Source organism: Eurosta solidaginis, chromosome 1 (assembly GCF_040869045.1).
Source record: "Eurosta solidaginis isolate ZX-2024a chromosome 1, ASM4086904v1, whole genome shotgun sequence".
Taxonomy (NCBI): domain Eukaryota; kingdom Metazoa; phylum Arthropoda; class Insecta; order Diptera; family Tephritidae; genus Eurosta; species Eurosta solidaginis.
In genome coordinates, this window is record NC_090319.1 from 338,041,230 (window position 1) to 338,064,886 (window position 23,657).

Genomic DNA, 23,657 nt, shown 5'->3' on the forward strand with positions numbered 1-23,657 from the left:
CTGGTCCCTCAATTTTTGAGATTTCATGATGAAATTTGGTAAGCAGGCATATTTTGATGGGGGATTTGACATTTGTTGGAATCGACCGGATCGGACCACTATAGCATATACCTCCCATACAACTGATTGTTCAATAAGAGGGTTTTCGCCATTTCTGCCCCATTTCTGCCTCATATTAACAGCTAGCAACATCAAATTTACCCACAAGCTTACGTATTGGGCATAGATGGTTGTCTGAAAAAATCTTCAAGATCGGGCATAAAAAAAAAAACGATTCTCGAGATAAGAGGATTTTCACCATTTCTGCCTCATCTCCGAATACTTATTGATGGGTCTAACGGAAACATATACATAAAAAATGCTTTGGAGCCTTGAAAATGAAAAAAAATCGATTTCGACCAAAACAAGTCCCAAAAACTATAACACATTTTTTTTTTTTTAAAAAATGGTAATGCCAACGTTTGTAACGCATCATTTTAAGTGAGATAGGAACTATGAGACAAATTCGTTTTCATCGGCAACACTTTTGCACGTTTCTGAAGAAACCCTTAAAAAAATAATGGCGAAAAAAATATATTTTTTCACCAAAACACTTCTCAAAAGCAGAAAAAAAATTTTTTTTTTTTTCAAAAAACTGTTATCGCCAAAGTTTTTAGCAAAAAATTTTGAGTCGGACAGGGTATACATGAAAATTTTAAAATGAAATGAAAATTTTTTAAGTAGGTCATGAAAAAACTCAAATTTTGCAGGCTCGTAAATTATTTTTTTGGGTATGATTAGTGGAACTTTTTTTCCTGAGCCCAAAACCTATCGAATAATCGATGGCGGAATATAGGTTAACTTTCGTCCATGCAAATCAACCCAGGTTAATGTATATATCATGCGTGCATCCTACTTTTTCCACTCGGGTACCACATAATTGTTCATACTTATTCTATAAAACAGCACGCATACCTTTTGTATGAACAAATATGTTTTCAATTAAAAAAATATGAATCATACATACATTTTCATGCATTTGGTATGCATACATTCATATTGAGTAATATAAAGAGAACACATTTTTTGAGGCATACATTTTTTTTGAAACACCCTAATACATATATATATGATTAAGCAATAAGAGATTTAATTTCATAGGCGTAGAGGTGTAAGAAAATTCGCATATTTTAGATTTATTAAGAATATTCTTTGTTAGTTGCTTGTTGTGTTGCGGTCTCAGCTAGGCGGTATCGGTTATTTAGTGAGGAAACCGAACTACGACTAAATTGATGTAGAATTCATTAGAGTGTGGTTGGCAATGAGAGAAAGCTCACAAATAACTATGAGTTAAGATAACTGATATGAAATATATTTGAAGTTTTCAAAAATGATAAATGAATAATAAATTGTAAATATGTGCATACATATGTATGTGCAATGGTGTATGTGAGATCGAAAGGGTGTGTGTTGGTCAGAAAAGTGGTTTGATCGACTAAAATAATACCACAGCATTTAATTGAAACTAAAAATAAAAATATTCAAATTAAGTTGGAAGTTTAAAGTTAAAAAAGAAAAAGTGAAGTAATAAAGGAGATTTTACAAAAGAAATCCATTTCTATTTCAGTTTCAAAATGTTAAAAAACAACTGCGTGTAAACTCAGTGAATTACTATGATATTTGAAACTATGAACATTTCACCAAAAAATAAATACAAAAATTGTGAATTAAAAAAATTTAAGATTTTGAAACAACTACTAACTTCGAATAAAGTGTTTCAAACGAAAAAATGAACGTAACGATTTTGTAACGAATAAAACAAAATATTATGAATAGATAATTACATTTAAAACTAATTCCAGTCTAATCATCTGAAAATACAACAATATTGTGGAGTCGACTTATATTTCCATGTAAGTAAAAAATAAATAAATGTTTCCATGTAAGTACTCACGTTTTAAAAGAAATAAATGTAAGGCGCGATAACCTCCGAAGAGATTTTAGGCCGAGCTTTTCTTTCAATTTGCGTCGTGCTCCTCTTAGTTTTTCCTGCAATGCGGATGATGCGGAGAAGCGACCCCACTTAGAAAAATGTTCCTCTAATTGATAAAACTTGTTTCTAAAATTTGTTTTGCTTTGCCCGGGGCGTGAACCCAGGATCATCAGTGTGGTAGGTGGAGCACGCTACCACCACATCACGTTTTAACTATTTTTATTATTGCTAGGCCTAATTGCACTGCGACCTTTATTTAGATCTATTGTGCTTGACCTTTCAGCCTTTTACTGTGTGTGTGGGCTTTTGATGTGCTTAAGTACCTATTCACGCTTGCTACTAGACATCACGATAGGACTAAGAGTCACGCCACCAAGATGGGAGAGAATGTTAACCGACGTTTCATCATTCAGCTCACAAAAGTGACAGATTTGTGTATAGGATAGATTTAACTTACCTAGGTGCTATCGTAGACTACAGTGTCCCGTATAGTATCCAGTAGGAGTTCGTAGGTCCTCTCTGCTTAAATTAATGAGTTTTTCTGTTACTCTCGGTGCTGAGAGTATATACTACTGGCCATGTATTTGCTCCTGGCGTTCAATTCAATGTTGTCTGAGCTGCTTAGTTTCTCAGTTACTTATGATGTCCTTTGTGTTTGCCATGTGGGTCCACAGAAGGGCTCTGGGCCATAGAATGTTGCTATAGCACGCTGTTTGGCTAGCTTGTCTGCCTATTAATTACCTTCATGTCCCTGATGCCCGGGAAGCCATCCTAACAAAACTTCGTTTTTTGCACCCAGATCATTTAATACTCCAATACATTCATACACTAGCTTAGAAATAATTGCATAAGACAAAGGTCCGTGTTTTTTATAGGGCTTTTAAATTTGGTCATTGAGCAAACTTCTGGCAATACTATGGACTCCTTCAGTTTATGTGAGCTTGTTTTTGATCGGAAATTTCAATCTAACCTTACCATGGTTTCATTTTTGGAAGCTATTATTGCCGATATGCAAAACCCATTCTCCTTTCTAATGTTTTGCGACTGATTTGGAAAAGTTTCATTTACAAGTTTCCCTTTCGAGATAGTAAAACCTATCGTCGAATACTATGAGTCCGTATTAATCTTTCGACTTGCGGCCTTCGCCGATCTCGATTTCGCAGGAATACCGCGATGACAGCGCCTGCCGGAAGTCTCCTGCGAGAAAGACTTTAGATCCATCCATCAAAGATTGACGACCAAAAACATCTTGCAAACTACGATGAAGTGAATGAAATGCATGCTTGTGTGACATTGTACATTCGGTTTCCAGTTCTATCCGCGCCTAGCAGAGGCAAATGCCCTGGGAGCAAGTTTAATAAAAAGGTCCTGCAAGATAAACCGGACACATTCTATATGAGCTCCTTTTTGAATGGCCAGTGCACCCTAACCAACCTGACAACAATAAGGGCTCTGCTTGTAAAACTTCAGCAGGCAATACATCTGTATCATAGTTTAGATCTCTGAGGACAACATTGTCCAGCTCAACTTTTTGCTGCTCAACTGAAAAAACTGTATCCTCACTTAGTTTTAATGCTTCGTTTAGTATTTCTTCACTAGTGTTTTCTTGGAAATTGCTCGCAATATCTTCCGACAAGTCTATTTTGTATTTATTCCGAAAAGCTCTCTTAACAATGCGGCTGATCGGCACAATATGACTCTTAAAATGTAGCGTCCTAACGACCATCATTTTCTAAAAGTCTAATCGCTCCACACCCATTCCTGAAGTTAAATTCCCTTGCTGATCAACAACAACCCTTTTCCTAATTGATTTTTCTACTTTCAATTGTCATTAAAATTTTTTGAGATATCGATAGCTGAATGCAATATCACTCTATCTCGGCTGCCGTTTCGAAAACGACCTATCTCAGAAAACACTTAAATAACGCCCTGTTTCAATATTTGTTTCCAAAACGCCCTAGATCAGAAATCGTTTGAAGAACGCCCCTATGCCAAAATTGTTTTCATAAACGCCGCAGCCAATGTCAAAATGTACTGAATTTAAGTTCATGACGGCGCTTTTAAAATAAATTATGAAATAGGCCGTTATATAAATGTTTTCTGAGATAGCGCGTTTTCAAAACGACAGCCGATTTAGGGTGATATTTCTATCAGAAGTCGGTATGTAAAAGCAAGCTTGGATTCAAAGTACTCTAGGTCGCTAACAAACGAAATTTTGGCGAATTCCGTTAGCTATGAAATTTTTGTTCGCTTTTTGTATGGATGCGAAGCACTTTGCGATAGCAAAAAAATCACTCATACGCACTGGCGCACTTTATTTATATATCTAAAGCTGAGGTGTAAAGTGTCGCAACTACACTTTGGAGTTAATGTCGTTTTTAATCTTTACTCTGCTTTATAGACTTTCTAGCAAAATATCGTATCACAGATATTGTTGCTTGCCCATACTTTTATATTTGAAAAACTTAATATCTCCAAAAGCCCTCAAAGTTGGTGAAAATATTGTCATTGTATGGATCAGGCGCTATGGGATTTATATGCCTGGACATCTGGAGTTCGCTTGGTTGCCAACGTGGATAAGCCCGATCTAGTATTATTTACTAGGAAATATAAAGTCTCTTATTGCACTTAGCCTAAGTTTGGAGGGGCAACCCTACAAGAAAAACTACAGCACAAAATATTTAGGAATTATACTAGACAGTAAGTTGTTGTGGATGCTGCACGTGGAAGAGAGAGCAAAGAAAGCATCCGTGGTACTGTGTGCATGCAAGAGGATGCTAGAATGTACGGGTGTCAATTGCTCAAACTCCCTCATTGCGTATTTTTGGAAATTTTCAAGGCCATTTTTTACTATGAGGTTGTAGTCTGGTGGAAAGCCGCACAAAAATACGTATACAATAAAATTAAATAGGTTATGCATATTATCAATGATTAGTATAATGGGAGCCCTAAAAGCTTCCCCCACAATAGCATTGTATTCTATACTGCACAGCTCACCTGCAGACCTTATAGCCAAAATTAAAGCGTTCACAACTTGAACACGGCTTAAGGCTTCGGGCAGCTTGAGTGCAAGTGATACGGCCGCAGCAAGATAGAGCCATCTGATATAGAGAAAAATGACAAAATGGTTCAGGGCCTCCAAAGACATCTCAGAGCCACAATAGAGCCAGAGGGTGGCGCAACGGTGCGGAAATGGCAGAACGTATTTCTAACGTGTATATCGATGGTTCCAAATTAACATAAGAACGCTGTTCACTGTGTCGATCCAAAAATAACTAAATCCTACAGATCGCCAAAAAGCAGCAGAAATTCTGGATGGAGCGTGATTAAGCTGCAGTCGCGTCAAGATATGTACATATATTGGTGATCAATAATCTCACACTGTACTTCATCAAGAAGTGTCCCGCAATGCTAAAAAGCATTGGAGAGACTTCGCTCTGGTCGGACCAAACTTCTACTCTGGGTTCCCGTAATATCAGATGTTGAGAGTGATAGAGGCAGGAAGAAATGGTTAAGCATGTTCTGTGTTTGTGTCCAGAAGTGCCAGATCTCGAAGACAAAATTACGATAGGTTCTAGAAAATTAGAGCTTACGAACTCTTGAAATTGTTCGATGAAAAATTTGTCGCGAGTCTCGGCTTCTCGCTGGATATTTGAATCCTCATTTCTCGCGATAATTATTGCTAAATCTCGAAACCCTCGTAAGGCTGGCGAGTTTCTTGGCATTCAATTTAATTGCTGCATTAATGGCAGTTTTCCATAGACCTTACGAATTCTTCAGGAATAGTTCGCGAGACGTACGAGTGTTATGAGAATCTTGCGAGAAGCCGAGTTTTCAGTATTTCGATAAAAATTTGAATATTGTGAAGAAATTATATATGTAAATATGTTTTGAGTGAAGTATCATTGGAAGAAAGGCAATATAATGAGCAAAAAAAGACAAGAAAAACATAGAGTGCATAAATACTGTCGATAGAGCGAATAAATTGAATGTCGAGAAGCTAGTGAGCTTTACGAGTATTTCGAAAAAACAAGTATCTCACGAGAAGCCGAGTTATACATTCCTCGGATCTCGAAATTCTCGTTGTGTTCGAGAAGAAATCGTAAGCTCTATAGAAAACGTCTGGTATTTGCCAAGAGGACAGAGTTATTCTATAACATAAGTCCTAGCAGCTAATTGAGTTTTTTTCAGTTTGGTCGTCAAACAAATACTGGTTACACTATTGTCTTTATATGACTGGAATCCGATCTGAGTTTTTTTCATATCAAAGCTACGGTAAAAATGTTAGTATATGAACTATAACGGAACAGAAAATTCATGCATGTGCTATTTGCTTGTGATTAATGCTAAGTAAATAAGTAATAACTAGCGGGTATAACTGTATATTTACATGTGGATTGATAATACAAATATTGTATGCTTTCTGGAGCTTGATTAATATATTATTTATATACAATATAAAGAGCATACTTAAAATCCATTGTTAATTTGCAGGGTTTCCTTCAGCATATTAGTTGTTGCAATTTTACGAATCAATTGTATGCCGAGCAGTGTTGCCATTTTGGTGCCTTTGGAGCCAGATCTAGCCCTTTTTTGCGCTTAGCTCCAAAAATTGCGGTTTAGCCCCTAGCTCTTTTTTTGGCGCTTTTTAAAATGTTTGCTCGTTATTGGCTTAAAATCTATTTCGGCAATACGTATTGTGAAATTTTTAATGTGTTTTATGTGTCTCAAAGTTTCATTTTATTTGTTTCGTTACGTATCAAGTGGCAACTCGACACTTAACTGATAACAAAAACTTTAATCGATAAACTGTTTCATGAGGTTGTATATTTGCTTTGCAGCTTGTGCAACAGCTTCGTGTCACCTTCTAAGAATTTCGACCCTTTAACTTCAGATTATAATAAATTTTTGTCTCCCGTACCTTATTTTCATTATAGTGTAACGAATTTACTGAAATTCCTCTTATTTCAAATCTTCTGCTAACGTTCGAATCACTAAACTGTAGAATAAATAACTCCACTATTCAATAATGCAAAATGGCTTTTACTAAAGTACTTCACAATAACACTTCTACTTCTCAACAGATAGCGTGCTTAAATCAAACTGATTCGTCGTGCCTCAGCTGCTGCTTTTTATACTCTTTGGTTTCCTCGTTGACATATTTCTAGCCGCTTCTATTTCTAGAATTTGCTACTCGTTTACCAACTAAAAATTTCTCAGCTATAACTACAGAAGCACGATGATTATAGCTTCTCGCATAGGCCATGCGCGCGCGTGTATATGTGAGTGATACTTCCACAGATTATTGCCTATTTTTGGGAGTATCTCAGACAAGTTATAAGCATCTGTTTGTGCGTCTCTCTCCGTTGCGTGTACGTACATATGTGTAGACATAATGATTGATTCGTTTATGTAGATGCAAGTGAATGGATGCTTTATTGTTCTTGTGGCTTCATTTACTTAGCATCAGACTAGTGATGTGAGTATGACTTAGTATCACTAAGATTCGTCACAATAGGGTTGAAGAATATACATATGTATACCAATTAAAAAATAAGATAACAAAATTAATAGAGAAATTAAGGCAACGCTTGCCACACAATATGAAAACGCTTGGCAAAATAAATTTCTTTTCGGTTGAAAACACATTGAGAATTGTAAAAACTCAAAGGTTTTCATATTACACAAATGAAAAAAGACAAGTATAGCACAGATGAAATAACGAGATTACAAATGCAGTGGAAAAATATCTATCTCCAAAATTGGAAAAATGTGAATTCAACACTAAGTTTTTGGTTTGATTTTAAACAGTATAATTCCAAAAGCTTGTCGATTTTGTGCTGCCACTAAGTAATGCTGAAGTTACAACAACGTTTTCAAACACGAGTTTGATTAAAAGCAAACAAAGAAACAAAATGAGTTTAGTTATGTTGAATTCGCTTCTGACAATAAGAAGTGGTCTTAAGCGGCTGAATAAATGCTGTCATAACTTTGAAATAAACAACGATCTCTTAAAATTAATGAACACAAAAAACAATCATGAGTGCAGCAAAAATAATAATTCATCTTCTGAGGACGAAATCATAGATTTTGAAGTCTAAGGCCCTTCAAACATATGTCATCCCAACATAAACTTGAATACATATCGCACACGTGTATTTTAATGGTGATTCGTACACCCGTAGGACGTTAAAAATTGGAAAAAATTTAAATTAATTTTCATCAGCCAATATTTTAACAAGTCGTATTTTTAGCGAACCTATAGCCGTGCTGTCATTGTAGTAGTGTGAAAAATACTTCTTACTTTTAACAATACCTTACCGCCAAATGGTAAAACAAAAGTTAAAAAAACAAAAAGGTATTTTTGGTTATTAAAAAATATAAAATTAACTACGAAAACAGTATTATTTATGTACCTGTCTTGTACCTTTTTATACTCAGTTGAGCAGAGCTCACAGAGTATATTAAGTTTGATTGGATAACGGTTGGTTGTACATATATAAAGGAGTCGAGATAGATGTAGACTTCCATATATCAAAATAATCAGGATCGAAAAAAAATTTGATTGAGCCATGTCCGTTCGTCCGTCCGTCCGTTAACACGATAACTTGAGTAAATTTTGAGGTATCTTGATGAAATTTGGTATGTAGGTTCCTGAGCACTCATCTCAGATCGCTATTTAAAATGAACGATATCGGACTATAACCACGCCCACTTTTTCGATATCGAAAATTTCGAAAAACCGAAAAAGTGCGATAATTCATTACAAAAGACCGATAAAGCGACGAAACTTGGTAGATGAGTTGAACTTATGACGCAAAATAGAAAATTAGTAAAATTTTGGACAATGGGCGTGGCACCGCCCACTTTTAAAAGAAGGTAATTTAAAATTTTGCAAGCTGTAATTTGGCAGTCGTTGAAGATATCATGATGAAATTTGGCAGGAACGTTACTCTTATTACTATATGTACGCTTAATAAAAATTAGCAAAATCGGAGAAGGACCACGCCCACTTTTAAAAAAAAATTTTTTTTAAAGTAAAATTTTAACAAAAAATTTTATATCTTTACAGTATATAAGTAAATTATGTCAAGATAATGATATGGTGCAACAAAATACAAAAATAAAAGAAAATTTAAAAATGGGCGTGGCTCCGCCCTTTTTCATTTAATTTGTCTATGATACTTTTAACGCCATAAGTCGAACAAAAATTAACCAATCCTTTTGAAATTTGCTACGGGCATAGATTTTATGGCGTTAACTGTTTTCTGTGAAAATGGGCGAAATCGGTTGATGTCACGCCCAGTTTTTATACACAGTCGTCCGTCTGTCCTTCCGCATGGCCGTTAACACGATAACTTGAGCAAAAATCGATATGTCTTTACTAAACTCAGTTCACGTACTTATCTGAACTCACTTTATCTTGGTATGAAAAATGAACGAAATCCGACTATGACCACGCCCACTTTTTCGATATCGAAAATTACGAAAAATGAAAAAAATGCCATAATTCTATACCAAATACGAAAAAATGGATGAAATATGTTAAGGTAATTGGATTGCTTTATTGACGCGAAATATAACTTTAGAAAACTTTATAAAATGGTTGTGACACCTACCATATTAAGTAGAAGAAAATGAAAAAGTTCTGCAGGGCGAAATAAAAAACCCTTAAAATCTTGGCAGGTATTGCATATATAAATAAATTAGCGGTATCCAACAGATGATGTTCTGGGTCACCCTGGTCCACATTTTGGTCGATATCTGGAAAACGCCTTCACATATGCAACTACCACCACTCCCTTTTAAAACTCTCATTAATACCTTTAATTTGATACCCATATCGTACAAACAAAGTCTAGAGTCACCCCTGGTCCAGAAAGGCCCACTCCCTCTTAAAATACTCATTAACACCTTTCGTTTGATACCCATATTGCACAAACGAATTCTAGAGTCACCCCTGGTCCACCTTTATGGCGATATCTCAAAAAGGGGTCCACCTATAGAACTAAGCCCCACGCCCTTTTAAAATAATCATTAACACCTTTCATTTGATACCCATATCATACAAACAAATTCTAAAGTCACCCCTGGTCCACCTTTATGGCGATATCTCGAAAAGGCGAACACCTATAAAACGAAGGCCCACTCCCTTTTAAAAATACTCATTAACACCTTTCATTTGATACCCATATCGTACAAACAAAGTCTAGAGTCACCCCTGGTCCACCTTTATTGCGATACCTCGAAAATGCGTCCACCTATAGAACTAAGGCCCACTCCCTCTTAAAATACTCATTAACTCCTTTCGTTTGATACCCATATTGCACAAACGAATTCTAGAGTCACCCCTGGCCCACCTTTATGGCGATATCTCGAAACGGCGTCCACCTATAGAACTAAGACTCACTGCCTTTTAAAATACTCATTAACACCTTTCGTTTGATGCCCATATTGTGCAAACAAATTCTAGGGTCACCCCTGGTCCACCTTTATGGCGATATCTCGAAACGGCGTCCACCTATGGAACTAAGGATTACTCCCTTTTAAAATGCTCATTAACACCTTTCATTTGATACCCATATCGTACAAACGCATTCTAGAGTCACCCCTGGTCCATCTTTACGGCGATATCTCGAAAAGGCGTCCATCTATAGAACTTAGGTCCACGCCCTTTTAAAATACTCATTAATACCTTTCATTTGATACCCATATCGTACAAACGCATTCTAGAGTCAACCCTGATCCACCTTTATGGCTATATCCCTAAATGGCGTCCACCTATAGAACTATGGCCCACTCCCTCATAAAATACTCTTTAATGCCTTTCAATTGATACACATGTCATACAAACACATTCCAGGGTTTCCCTCGGTTCATTTTCCTACATGGTTATTTTCCCTTATGTTGTCACCATAGCTCTCAACTGAGTATGTAATGTTCGGTTACACCCGAACTTAACCTTCCTTACTTGTTTTTTGTTAGTTTACTGTACCTTTTTTATAAGCTTTTATTTATTTTCACTTGGCTGTTGTCTGTAATCAAATTTTGCAAATTAAATTTGATATATTTCCCAGAGTCCGGTTGAGCTGAAATTTTGCACACATGTATAAATCCGATGACAATGCAATATTGCTTTGCGAGAATTCGATAAATTAATTGATAACAGAGTTATCGGTAAAAATTTGTATTCACAAGTGAATAAAAGCCTAAGTCCTGAAGAACGCAGGTAACTTCGCTTTGTTTGTGTATGCAACAAACATAGAAGTTAGGCTGTTATCGCTAAATGTTGCATACTTTTTGTTGCATACTTTTCTGTGCACTTTATTTTGTTTTACAGATTTTTTGGCGATGGAACAGAGCGGAGATCTGCAATGAATAGTTGTAAACTGAACGCGACATAGGCAAAGACACAATAAAATATGATTTTAAGTTAGCTAACACTCGAATAGAAGAACTTGACTGTTCAAAGTTGACTTCGAAGAAACCTTGTAATGTTGATGCATTAAAAGAAATGGATAGGATGAGAAACTTTACAAATAACTAAGTAAAGATTACATAACTAATTTAAACAATATTTTACTCTACTAAAAATTAAAAAAAATTATATTTAAATTAAATTTAAGAAAAAAGCCTTTCTAAGAACAAGCTCCTATTACTTGTCAATAAAACGAAATAAAAAGTAAAAAATAAAATTAAAGAAAAAAAACTTTTTTAAAAATAAGCTTTTATCATTGTTTAATAAAATTAACTAAAAAGTAAAAAATAAATTGACTGTAAAAAAATATAACACTTTATAAGTTCATTGTAAGCTTTAACGATAATTAGGCTTTTTCGTCTGCGGCAAAAGAATTCTATATTGTACATAAATATATATTTTTAACATTAAAACTTTACACCTAAATTATTAAACCTTACAGTTTATATCACAGTTCTAATTGTTCTAATAAAAAACGTGTTGAATTTTGATGGTATAATTAAGAACATTTAGGATCTCCTTTTCTTGCTATCGCAATGTAACACGCTTTTATTAGAACAATTAGGACTGTGATATAAACTGTAAGATTTAATAATTTAGGTGTAAAGTTCTAATGTTAAAAATATATAATTATGTACAATATAGAATTTTTTTGTCGCAGACGAAAAAGCCTAATTATCGTTAGAGCTTACAATGAATTGATAAAGTGTTATATTTCCTTAGAGTCAGTTTATATTTTACTTTTTAGTTAATGTTATTAACCAATAATAAAAGTTTGTTTTTAAAAAAGTTTATTTTCTTTCATTTTATTATAACTTTGTTTAAGTTTGATTTCAAATAAATGTGAAAACTTACATTGAAAAACATACATATAATTTTAGCTCTTTTCACAACGAGTTTTGGATTTTCTTGAAGAAATTTAGCTCTTTCTAGCCCGAAAGAAATTTTTTTCTGGCAACACTGATGCCGAGAAAGTAGACACACATACATATATGCACTATTGTTATACTTTTTTTGGCTTTCGCTTTTGAATACACATACGTGTGCACATACAAACATATGCATATGCCGTAACTTATATACGTGCCAATTTGAAATTAGTGCAAACTATTAAAGCAAATGTTCGCAAATATTCCGAAGTATAAAGCAAATAATACGAAGGAATAAATTTACTCAAATTATGTCTTTTTATTAGAAACCGTAACGATGTGCCTTTTGTTTTTATACAAAAACAAACAAAGCACATACTCATTACCTGAGTCTACTACTCGCTTTTTATGCATGCGGTTCAATATTATAAATTTTCTTAATTATATAACTGCCAGAGTTTTTGTACTTAATCGTATATTTAGGCCTACTTGCAGAATGCCAAATTATCTTTTTAACTCAGAGTTAGCTTCTGATGCGGATCTAAACCGCATTTAACGGCTAATCAGAAAAGGCAATTCGGTTTAAGACAAATTTCATCATGATATCTTCAACGACTGCCAAATTATAGCTTGCAAAAATTTTAAATTACCTTCTTTTAAAAGTGGGCGGGGCCACGCCCATTGTCCAAAAGTTTACTAATTTTCTATTCTGCGTCATAAGATCAACTCACCTACCAAGTTTCATCGCTTTATCCGTCTTTAGTAATGAATTATCGCACTTTTTCGGTTTTTCGAAATTTTAGATATCGAAAAAGTGGGCGTGGTTATGGTCCGATATCATTCATTTTAAATAGCGATCTGAGATGAGTGCTCAGGAACCTACACACTAAATTTCATCAAGATACCTTAAAATTTACTCAAGTTATCGTGTTAACGGACGGACGTACGGACGGACATGGCTCAATCCAATTTTTTTTCGATCCTGATAATTTTGATATATGGAAGTCTATATCTATCTCGATTCCTTTATACCTGTACAACCAACCGCTATCCAATCAAAGTTAATATACTCTGTGAGCTCTGCTCAGTTGAGTATAAAAAAGGCTTCCTGAGTGAGATGTATTTATTTTGAAATATTTTCGGACTTGCTCAGTGATTAATATTATAGCGTTTTCTTTTCTGAAAAAAAAAACGTACCCTCCTGTTGCAATCTAAGATTCTAACTTTTGAGCTAAGTTACCTAGCGCTATGCAAAATGACTCTATTTGAAGCTAATTAGACCCAGGCACACAGTTGTTTTGTGTGATATAAAAATTTACTTTAATTATTAGAACTTTAAAAATTACATGAATTGTATGAATTTAATTAAATGCAAAATTGAAATGTATGAAGGCTGAACGTATTGATCGTTATTCAAAGCGAATTCAGCACCAGGTGTTGTTATCCCAACAGCTGATTGCTTCTTCTTGATCATTGTCCATACAGAGCCTTGTACTTTAACATGTCAGTTAATCGAAATCAATTAAAATTTTGTTTTCTTCTGCACGGCGATTTGGTTGAATTCGCTTTGCCACCACCTGGTATGGAGTCGCCTTGTCGCTATCCGAATTATTAATCATCTTCTCCTCTTCGCTCGTTGTTGTTGTTGTTGTAGCGATTAGGTTACTCCCCGAAGGCTTTTGGGGAGTGTTATCGATGTGATGGTCCTTTGTCGGATACAGATCCGATACGATCCGGTAACAGCACCATTAAGGTGCTGGCCCGACCATCTCGGGAACGATTTATATGGCCACATTAAACCTTCAGGCCATCCCTCCCTCCCCACCCCCAAGTTCCCTGAGGAGCTTGGGGTCGCCAGAGCCTCGTCTGTTAGTGAAACGGGATTCGCCGCTCGAAGGTGAGGTTGACATTTGGGTTGGAGAAGCTATATATTGCGCTACACAACCCCTTGAATCCCCCTCGTCGCTCGTGTATGTATTTAGCTGTTTGACAGTTGGGGTAGCGTTGCCGGTTAGTGTGCTATTGGTTGCCGTCGTTCAAACTTGGTGGAATATATCTTGGGAAAGGAACACAAAACTCACGAGAGGGCTGAGAATAACCAATAGGACGACATTAGTTTCAACAAAGAAAACGCCATTATTTTCAAATATTTCTCACTATTACTGAGGTCGTGTAGTGCGATTATTGCCTAAGGTTTTCTTAAAATTGTTATCTTGCGACCGAAACTGGTTTCGAGAATGGTAATTAGGACAATGAAAACTTAACTTTAGGTTACCATAAAGGCCTGCAAACTATTTTGCGGATTACCGGCATAACCGAAAAATTACATACTTTAGATAACTTTCCAGGACAGTTTTGGATTAATTTCGGGATTATTTTGGATTTTGTTGGTACTATTTCGAGATGATTTTGGTAAGGGGTTTGGAATCATTTTAGGACTATTTTGTAGAAATAATTTTGAGATTAAGCTAGAACAATTTAGGGATCATTTCGGGACTACTTTGGAGTCATTTAGCAGGCTCCGGGAAAACTTATTTATGAACATGAAAAGTTATGCGGCTTTTATTATTTGCGAATTATCATCATCATATTATCAACGTGATATCGACTTGTTGTCGATAACAACTTTTATCGAACAGTTATCGGTAATATTATTGGTGAGCTGTCGATATGTTATCTGCTTATTATCGAAAAGCTATAGATTTGTTATCGAAAAACTTTCGATTTTCTATTCAAAAGTTACCGATGTCTCATCGATACATATCGATGTTTTATCGAAAAATATCGATTTTTTTCGAAATCGATGTTTTTTCGGTAACTTTTCGATAAAAATGCTTTTTTTGGTAAAAAAGGTCGATAATTTTTCGATAAAAAATCGCTTATTTGTCCATACCTCGATAAAATACCGATAACAAATCGATTACAAAACGATCTGTCTTCCAAAATAGTTCTATACCACACCCATGCTACGGAATAACTTAATTCTGAGCATCTCTAGAAAATAGGCACATTTTTACAAGAGGAAAATATATGCTCATTACAGTTTTCCATTTTCCCTTATATGCTTATATTTGTATACTAGTTACTACCCAGCGCGTTGATGCTGCAGAGAAACTAATTTTATTATTTGATACTTATTTGAAAAGGCCTTATTGCTCCTTTCCTTCCTCTCCTTTCTACCACTCCCTCTATCTATTTTGCATGCCCATCCCTATTTCTTTCCCCACTCTTTCACGCTTCCCCTACTTCTCTTCCTTCTTATACCTTTTCTTTACCCTCCCTTTGCTTGTACATTTTCCCTATCCCAGTCCCTCCCCCTTTCTTTCCATTTTTGCCCCTTCTTTCTGTTCCGCCCTGTCGTACCGTTTTTATGACTTCCTCTTCCTTTCTCCTCTTCCTTCCTCCCGGACGATAAAAACGATTTTTCGCATATATTGGTCTTTGGCTCAATTCCTTGACAGACAAAATAAGATATCTACATTTTTGGTCGTAGTTTGGATATAACCTTTTGCCCCACTTTCTTACCCACTAAATTTTTCTTCCTTTTCCTCCAATTTTCAGCCTTTCTCCCTTTCCCAAACTTTATACTTGTACCTTTATCTCTTCCTCTATCTCTCTGTCTTCATCTTCCTCTCCCCTGCTCCAATTCGCCATCATACTATGCTCTCTACTCTTCCCTCTTTCCTTATACCATACTACCCTGTCCCTTCATCCCCTTCTCCTTTTCTTTGGCCCCGTCCCTGTACCTTCCCTTCTTTTTTCAAACTCCGTTCACATTTACCTCTCCTCTTACTTCTCTACCTTATATTTTCATACACAACTTAACCGCAAATGCATACATACGTCATATTATTTACGTTCACAAAGTTTCTTGTGTCCACCTCGATTCATTTATGCCGTTACTTTTTATCTTTAGGCGAGCAGAATCAATACACTATAGGCTTCCGCTCGCAAAGATCCTAAACCAGATAAAAAAATTTGCATATACATAAGAGCAACAACAAATATTTTACCCATATAAATCCGCACAAAAGTCTGTTTCAATTTGTGAGCCAGATAATTTCTTAAATTCTTATCTTTAGTTTCGACACACTGCCTTTAATAACTCCACTTTTCCAAGTGAAACATAGCAGCGACATCTGCCTATCACAACTCATGTGTATAAAAATATCACGAGCTCTGCTTCCAGAAGTCTCCCAATAACCCAGAGCATTCCCGTGAAAATTGAGCGTGATGTGGAGCTAGAAAACTCTTTGGATGATTAGTTATGTGTGCACTAAGCACAGTTGATTGGAAAACATTGATGATATATAATACGAGCCTACATTGCCATTGTTATTGTCCTCTACGATGGTCCTATCAACTGATTACGCTCATACTAAAGCTTCTTTATCTTATAAATTTAGCCCGCCTTGCAAAGATTTAAATTTGTATCTTAATCACTTTTTAAATCGTTAAATTGTTATAGCTCCGTTAACTCGTCATATGATGTATATCACCCTTTAAACCCTTTTGTGTGTTTTTTTGTTCTCAAAGAGATGTTGAAGCAAAAGAATTTCAGAAACTAAAGGGCAATCTTTACCTATTATTATTGTTTCATGGTACATGAGACAAACAAGCGAATGTCGCCTTAAGACATTATCGCCATGACCATCACTTCACTATGTTTCTACCGTTTAGTTAACTAACAACTTACAGTGCACATATACATAGTTACATACATATGCAATGCCACATGAAACATACTTAGTAATATGCATATAGAAACAAAGGACACTTAAGACGAGCCAACATCACTTTTGATGCTGTACGTATTTACATATTTACATTAATATCTTTTATACATAGGATGCAGATGCAACTCTGCCATACAAATATACATATATGTAAATTCATTTAGCGACCACCGTGGTGTGGTGGTAGCGTGCTCCGCCTACCACACCAAAGATCTTGGGCTTACGCCTCGGGTAAAGTAACATACAAATTTTAGAAACAAGTTTTTTAATTTACAAGAAAGTTTTTCTAAGCGTGGTCGCCCCTCGGCAGCGATTTGGCAAGCACTGCCAGTGTATTTCTGCCATGACAAAACTTCCCAGTGAAAACTCATCTGCTTGCAGATGCCGTTCGGAGTCGCAATAAAACATGTAGGTCCCGTCCCGCCAATTTGTAGGAAAAATTAAAAGGAGCACGACCCAAATTGGAAAAGAAGTTCGGCCTAAAACCTCTTCGGTAGTTATTCGCGCCTTACACCTATTTATTCATTTTTTAGATGCGTTGTGCTGCCACTCCCTTTTTGTTTTTACTGTAGTACCTAGATTTTGAGAACTATCGATAGTTATGATAATCGATAGTAAGCGCAAGTTTGTTAAGCTATTGTCGATAATATTGATAGTTTACTTTTGAATTTTAAATTTTCGGACCAGGTAAAATCATTTACGTTATTACCGGCCTCTGAACTATGTTCCATGTTTCTAGCTCACCGGCAAGTTACTCCAAATCCGATTTCAAGTCTTCAAAATAAGTTTTGTACATAGTTCAACCCATGTACCCCAAAAGTTGGATCTTGTATCTCATGTGGCACGAAGAGTGAAAGAAGGTCAACGGCCACAACCACAATTGGTCTTATGACAAATTTAAATAGCCATAGGGTTAGTTGAAGTTATGACGATATGAAAAGGTCACAACGTCGAACTTCCAATGGTTACAAAGTCAAGGATATAGCCACTATGACTATTATGCTTTTCTGTAATAGGTATAAATCCAAAAGGCCATAAGGCCAATTTTTAGAACTCTAATACAATAAAAGGTTTCGAAAAAATACATTGTAGACAGTTATGCTTTTTCTATATTCTAGTCTCCTTGCAGTGAATAATCGAATAAAAAACTGGTCAAATGAAGTTTTCATTGAAATAAAAAGAGCTCATCAAGAAATCGCGCAATTTTTGATTTAAAATTTTGGTCTATGCCATTTTTTCATATTCTCGGTTCCTTCCAATAAAAACTGGTATTTAGAATTGGTCCGACAAGGATTTCTTTGAAATAGGAAGAACTTATTTAATAAGCCAATTCATTGAAGGGGCCATAAGGTCAGTTGACGTTATGGCCGTTGACACTATTTAAATATCCAACGCAAGACTCTATGAGTCAGAATAAATTTCCGGGATCAGTGGCGAAGTGAGGTTTTCTTGCGCCCACCTTGTTTTATAACTAACTCGCCTCTCGTTCTTCAACTGACTCTCTTTATTGATCTTCTATCCGTTTTTCTTGCCATCTCCTATTTTCTCTAAGGATAGAACCTAATAATTATTACTGCACTACCATTGCAAAGTCTCTTTTATTCTTATTTCTGTTCTGCGTCCCTAGGCTAAGCTCTATAAATTTATAATGTATTCATTATGTGTTAGTTTACAAATTATCTATTGTTTATCTATGTATGTTATTGAAATATTTTTGAATTTTCGCTTTTGTTCTCTGTCACTGTTCTGACTAGCACTATAAAATAATTTTGCCAAATTGTTGTTCTAGGAAAAATTTAATTAAATACAAATACAAATAAAACCGAACTAAAAAATTGATACCAAATTTTCGATCTATTTTGTTTTTCTTTTTTATCGGGCATTTGTAAATTAATTACTTTAGTTGAGCTGAAAGGCCGCGGTTAATGAATAAGACTTCCTTTTGGTTTGTTTTATATTCATAAATTTTAATTTTGGTCGATATTTCGACTTCAATCTGAAGTCATCATCAGGGCTGAAGACAAAACAATAACAATAGTTAATTACACAGAACATACATATGAACACATGAATAACAAAATATGACTTACACATATGGACATGTATGATCGACTGATTGGGAATATGACCAAAAAATTACAAAGAGGTCGAGAGTAAAAGTCAAATATGCGAAAATGTTTGTTTGTATCCTTTGGTTTGGCATTTCCACAAAGTTTTTGAGAGAGATTTAAAAAATTTTTTTATAAATCATTATGGCTGCCGAGAAGAGATACTGGTTTTACCTTCCTATATTTTTATCATGGGCTGAAGATATCATCTATAAGTAGACTCAAATACATACTTAATAATAATATGATTATAATATATTATCTATGTGCAAATTTTGCTTGACTTTGAGGAAGCAAATAATCAATGATATCATCAAAATTTATCATTTCAAATTTTTCTTTTTCCAAACTTAATAGTGTTAGGTCACTTAGGCAACCTTGCCCCATCGTTAATCGTAAATATGTCAAAATCAGTTTTAATTTGATGAATGAACGTTCGCAGCTACTATTGATACTGAGATAGTTAAGTTTGGAAAACATCTTCTCCATACGAGATTATAAAAGTAAATAATTCTAACGGAGTTTTAGGTTCAATTTCTTTTCTACTGCGAAGTAATATTTTGCAGACACATATTTCGATAAAAAGTTCTGTTCCATAGAAATCAGTATTATAAAATTCACCCAAGTTCTTACAATTTCTTTCTAAGTCGTTATCAACATTATCCTTGTTTAACAAATTTCCAACGTCTAAGAGAAATCCAAATATAAAATTAAGGCCATTTAGTCGTGTAAGTCTTGTACGTATTTCTTGTTGGAGACGATCGAGAACACATTTCATAACGCTAGAAATTCACATTCCGGCGCTCCATCGTGTTTCAGATTCTTTCAATTATTCCACAACCTGTCGCAAGTGTTCTGGATGTATACATTTTTTAGTATAGAAAAATTTTTCCAGAAAACAGTTATAATGAAAATATGAATTATGCAGGAAGTTCTGCTTCGCGGGCCATTTGGCGCCCCCTGTGAGTAGCGCCCGGGGCAAGATGCCCCCTTGCCCCCTTCACTACGCCACTCTTCGGGATATACTAATTTGTGCGAAATCTAGCGGATTTTTCTCACATCATTTTGCATCGGACGCCATTTTTTTTTATGTTGAGTTTTAAGCCTATAGCTTAACAGCAATTTACTTAAATCGATCGCCAAACTAAAAATTCCGCCCGAATTTTAAAAACTTCATCATTTTGCCGTCGTAAAGCCGCGCACTCTTGTTTAAAGTTCAGGTGCCGGATACAGATCCGGTACGTTTTGGTAACAAAGCACCATAAAGTTACTAGCACGATCATCTCGGGAACGATTAATATGACCACATTAAACCCTCTAGGTCATACCTATGCCCGCGAGAAATTTTTTTCGAACAATTTCGAGAAATCACAAGCTCTAATGATTAAGTTTATTCGTGCCAAAAGTTAAGAAAAACCGGTTCACAATGTAGAACCGCACTTCATATATTGCCCTACAATTTTATTTACGTTAGCGGACTCGAGCATTACAAAACTACAGGTGAAGCAAAATAAAGCTATGCGGTTCATCCTCAAAAAACGATATGACACTCCAATACACGAAATGCTTAATAGCCTAAATTGGCTAAGTGTGGAAACAACTCACTGTGTACTACACTTTAGAATACATATATATATGAAACTAGGTAACCTGCCGACATATTTGAACGACCGCGTGTTATATAATATTGAGGTCCATGCTTATCAAACGAGAAATAGAAACAGTTTTCATTATAATAAGAGAATACAACGAGCTACCAAATGATATACAACAATGTCCAAATATCAATCAATTTAAGAAATTATTGTTCAACTACTGAAAAACAATGCCTTTTAGATAATTTAATGATGTAAAAACAAAAATCAATTAGCAATAACATAAAGAGATCTCATAGATGTAATTTAAGAAATTAACTCTACAAGACTGTAAATAAATAAATAATTTTCACTTGAAATCGATAAACTATCGTGAGCGCATTCGATAGTTTGTCATATCTATTACTATCATCACCCACTTTCTTAGCTTTGAAAATTTCATACAATGTACTATTTTTTCATTACTATTGTTTGCAAGCTACTTGTTGTTGCTTGTTTTCTTATTGTCATCATAATTGTGGTAGTTGCTTGTTTTTCTGTTTTCGTTGTTCTCAGCAGTATCGTCCTTAAGTGCTTCAGTAAGTTTTGGTCGTTAGGTATAAATAAAAAATATTTATTTGTGAAACCGTTTAGTGAGTACTGCGTGTGGTCTTTGTGTTCCGTGCAGTTTAGCTCTTCTTAGGAGTTATCGAGTGAGTGTCTTCTTGTATCATCCGTTTGTTTTTAAACAATGCATGCAAGTAAAATGGCTGTGCTCATTTAGGCGAAAATACTTAAGAATATCACGGGTATTGTTTTTTTTGTTTGTTGTTTTTTGTTTTTGTTTTAACGAAAAATCTAAAGCACCTGTGTATTAAATAAATATTGTACACCTTTTCCAGTTTAAGTTCAGAAAATTACAATTCAAGTCCAGAAATTCCATTTTAAATTCAGAAATTAACAATTCATATTCAGAAAGTTAAAACTCAAGTTCAGAAATTCCAATTTAAATTCAGAAAATCACAATTCAAGTACAGAAAAATAAATTTCAAGTTCAGAAAATTATAGTTCAAGTTCAGAAAATTAGGATTCAAGTTCAGAAAATTTCAATTCAAGTTCAGAAAGTTTGCCAGGATTTTTTTCTTTCATGCAATTGCAATTAAAGTATGTAACATGGTAAATGTTAGGGCTAATAATCTGATTCAAGGATATGACGACCTAATATCTGTTAAGAAAGCATTGGACTTCTTAACTCAATTAAATCAATTTTGCTCACATGAAGGAGATAGCGAAAAAACCGTTTCCTCTCTTCTCTCTCCACCTCTCATAAGATGTCAGTTACAAGGACATCCGGCTATATTCTACATAAAGGACATAAGCACATTGGTCTGCATTGAGTATGACAGCAGTGATGACGAAATCAACGGAGCCTCCACAATCCCGCAAGTAACGTATAAGTACTGTGGGCTGCCTCTCGCAACTCTGTGGAGGTCTCCCCTTCCACTGCTTCCAAACTGCGGTGTCGACTGGATGTAGAAGCCTTGGAGAAAACTTGGGGTACAGTATATCCAAGCCACCATTGTCAACGAAGCATGAACACTTCCGCAAATAACATATAAGTATTACATTACGTATTATGAATAGGAATAACGTTTTTAAAAACACACCCTACTTATAATCTTCTGAATTTGCAATTTTCTGAGCTTGAAATGTAATTTTCTGAACTTGAAATGAAATTACTGAAATTGAATTGTAATTTTCTGAACTTGATTGTTATTTTCTGAATTTTAATTGTAATTTTCTGAACTTGAATTGCAATTCTCTGAACTTGAGTTGTAAATTTCTGAACTTAAACTGGAAAAGGTTTAGTACCTGTAGGTGTACTCAATATACAACCACTTCCAATCGTAATTGCCAAGGCGTCACTTGAAAATAAGAACATGCAATTGTAAATGAGAAAGCGTCAATTAGAAATAAGATTTTTTAATTGTAAATTAGATAAGTCAATTGTAACTAAGAAGGCGCGTCCTCGATATAAAAAGAGTCATTTTTATGCGAACACGTCATTTGTATTTGGGAATGGTCAGTTGAAAATAAGAAAGCCTCAGATGTAAATGCGAAGACGTCAGATGGAAATAATAATAGTCAATTGTAAATGCGAAAACGTTATTTGGAAATGAGTGTAGTCAATTGTAAATGAGAAAGTGTCTTATGTAAACACGAAAGCGTCATATGGAAATGAGAATAGTCAGGTGTAAATGAGAAATGAATATGCGAAAGCGTCACATGTAATTGCAAGAGCTCATACATTTATTTAAAAATAAAATAAATGTAAGGCGCGATAACCTCCGAAGAGATTTAAGGCCGAGCTTCTCTTCAAATTTGCGTCGTGCTCCTTTTTAATTTTTCCGACAAATTGGCGGGACGGGACCTACTTGTTTTATGCCGACTCCGAACGGCATCTGCGAGGCATATGAGTTTTCACTGAGAGCTTTTCATGGCAGAAATACACTCGGAGTGCTTGCCAAACACTGCCGAGGGGCGACTCCGCTTAGAAAAATTCTCTTCTAATTGAAAAACCTTATTTCAAAAATTTTGATGTTGCTTTGCCCGGGGTGTGAACCCAGGGCATCCGGTGTGGTAGGCGGAGCACGCTACCATCACACCACGGTGGCACTTACTAACCGAACTTAAATTGGGCGCACATCAAATATGCTGGCACATATTAAACATTATGCACTTTATTATTTTGTTTTAATAAACACACGTTCGCAAAATTTTATATTTTATAATTTATTTAATTTATAGTTTTGAACTTCGCTTTGCAAATAGAAATGAAAGTAGTAGTCACAAAACTCTCAATTCTTTCATTTGCAGCTCAGCTCATTCTCAATTTATTCTCTCGCAAGTAGTTGCCACA

At 35.2% G+C, this 23,657-nt stretch overlaps 2 protein-coding genes across 11 annotated transcripts in view; one reads left to right on the forward strand and one right to left on the reverse strand.

Moving 5' to 3' along the window:
• Positions 1-23,657, reverse strand: part of LOC137237932 (ATPase H(+)-transporting accessory protein 2-like) — a 224,376-nt gene that overhangs the window by 61,199 nt on the left and 139,520 nt on the right. The gene's annotated exons all lie outside the window — the stretch shown is intronic.
• The window catches only part of LOC137237929 (uncharacterized), a 636,630-nt gene that overhangs the window by 57,690 nt on the left and 555,283 nt on the right, over positions 1-23,657 (forward strand). For 2 of the 9 annotated variants that reach the window (XM_067762308.1, XM_067762310.1), the window contains exon 1: positions 1,225-1,892. The exons of 1 other annotated variant lie outside the window; for it this stretch is intronic. The gene's annotated coding sequence lies outside the window, so the exon portion shown is untranslated. Of the gene's footprint in view, positions 1-1,222; positions 1,893-23,657 lie in introns of those variants that run through there. 6 more of the 9 variants (XR_010949057.1, XM_067762312.1, XR_010949056.1 and 3 more) reach the window with 4 other exon arrangements.